Source organism: Syngnathus floridae, unplaced genomic scaffold (genome assembly GCF_059516105.1).
Source record: "Syngnathus floridae isolate MCC-2025c unplaced genomic scaffold, RoL_Sflo_1.0 HiC_scaffold_72, whole genome shotgun sequence".
Lineage (NCBI taxonomy): Eukaryota > Metazoa > Chordata > Actinopteri > Syngnathiformes > Syngnathidae > Syngnathus > Syngnathus floridae.
The window spans coordinates 136981-139229 of record NW_028284101.1 but is presented as its reverse complement, the minus strand read 5'-3'; the positions used below and the strand labels follow the sequence as shown (position 1 = coordinate 139229).

Below are 2249 nucleotides of genomic sequence, written 5' to 3'. Positions count from 1 at the left end.
ACGACGCCGCACAGAACAACACGACGCCGCACAGAATAACACAATACCGCACAGAACAACACAATACCGCACAAACAGTTTTAGATAATATTACGTCGCAGTCATGTGACGCGGACATGACGTCAATAGGCGGAACTCACGGCAAAATTATAATCCGTGGGCGTGGCTTGCAACAGGAAAGCGGCAGTTCTGGCAAACAAGACACAGCGGTTAGTAACACGATGACTAACAAGGCAAATATTTTTGTTTTCAGCTTGCAACTTGACCGTCTAGAGCGTACAAGGTAATTACAACTGTTTTTTTTTAGCCCTGAAAAGCGAGGGAGTGTGGCGTTTGGGAGGAATGTCGAACTCGGCGTCTGCTTCCAGCCACAGACGCCAAATTTCGACGATTATTTCGACTGGTCAACGGTTGTAAATTATTGCGTTGACTAAAAACTTTATTTAACTCTACTCTTAACTTTGCCGTTTCAGATATGCGGGTATTACACCGCGGAAATGACGTCAATAGGCTGAACTCTCGCCAAAATTCAAATCTGTGGGCGCAATGGCCTTGAGCGAGACACCGGATACAAACACGACGATTATCAACAGAAATATCTTTATTTTCTGCTTGCAAGTGGACCGTCTAGAGCGTACACGGTAAGTACAACTCATTGTGTTTAAAAAGATTTACGTTTGTGTAGTTTGCGTTGCGTTGTATCTGTGAATGTTGGTTGAGGCTAAATGTTAATGTTTAATTTCATTCCTTTAGGTTCCACGGTGTTTGTTGGCTGTATGTTTTCCACTGCAAGAAGAGGCTCGTATCATTGACCAGCAGGAGCTACAATGGTGAGTACCCCTTTCGTCTTCCATTTATGTTAAACACTTCCTATTTCATGTCTAACAGTACTCGATTTAACAAATAACCATAAATAAATACAGTGTGGGCAGTCACGTTAACATATGTGATTATCCTGCCTAATATGTTTATCACAAATATGTCACTAATCACTAATATGTTTATTTGTTTATCACAACACCTTTGGACCTTCAGCAATTGATTATTTCCCTTCATCTACATAGAGACAGAACGATGGTGTCTTAAACATCTCATTCATTTCACCAAATAACTTCACGCAGGTGGATAACGGCCGTCTCGGTCACGCTATGTTGCGTGATGCAGTTTTGAAGAACCAAATGCATTTATTCAATGAATAAGTCAAGCTAGTTCTATGTTTATGATGTTGTAAGTTACGGTACCGATTGAAGTTGAGTTCGAAGCCAGTGGAAAACAGCGCTGCGTTTGTGCTCTCCAGGTACAAATGTTGTGATCTCTGACTGACGACCGGGCGAGACTCGAGTAAGAGATGTCCAAACGAGCTCCGGCAGGGCGGGCCAAGGCGGAGCGAACGGACGCCCTTCAGGCCGCCAATGACGAGCTGAGAACCAAACTGATGGACGTCCAGTTAGAACTTCAGCAGGAGAAGAACAAGGTGAAAACCTCAACAGACAGACACTGCCTGCCTCCCTGCCTGCCTCCCTGCCTGCCTCCCTGCCTGCCTCCCTCCCTCCCAGTTTTCCCGATGTAGATTAGACATGCGTGTGCCATGACTGTGTCAGCCTACATCAACAAATGCACCGAGGACGTCAGCACCACTAAGAATATCATCACCCGGGGCAACCAACGACCCTGGATGACTGAGGAGGTACGTCAAACGCTACGAGCGCGGAACTCTGCCTTCAAGTCTGGCGACAAGGAGACACTGAGGACAGCGAGAGCCAACTTGAACCGTGCCATCAGGATAACGAAGCGAGACCGCAGTCGAAAATTTCAGGATCGTTTCCACGACGTCAAAAACATCAGGAGTATGTGGCAAGGCATACGGGCGATTACAGACTACAACTCACCCTCCCCCCCCCCCCCCCCCGGTGGGTGTAGTTGATGCTGACTTTCTAAATGGTCTAAATAACTTCTTTGGGAGGTTCGAGGCACTAAACGGCACTCCAGCAGTTAAAACTGTCCCCCATCAGGAAGAGGAGGTACTCTGCCTTGACTCCGCCGATGTGTTGAAGACCCTGAGGAGAGTCAACCCCTGTAAGGCCCCTGGCCCCGACAACATTCCTGGGCGTGTGTTCAGGGAATGTGCAAGTCATCTGGCTGGGGTCATCACAGACATTTTTAACACCTCGCTGGGCCAAGCCACAGTGCCGGCGTGCTTTAAGACTGCCTCCATCATTCCGGTGCCGAAGAAACCTCAAATCACCTCA

The 2249-nt window shown here is 47.4% G+C and overlaps 1 long non-coding RNA gene across 1 annotated transcript; it reads left to right on the top strand.

Moving 5' to 3' along the window:
* The first annotated feature begins 320 nt into the window (after positions 1-320).
* On the top strand, positions 321-2249 carry LOC148377971 (uncharacterized). Its single transcript, XR_015856287.1, has 3 exons — positions 321-641; positions 754-830; positions 1298-2249. It is a non-coding gene; the product is annotated as an uncharacterized LOC148377971 (long non-coding RNA).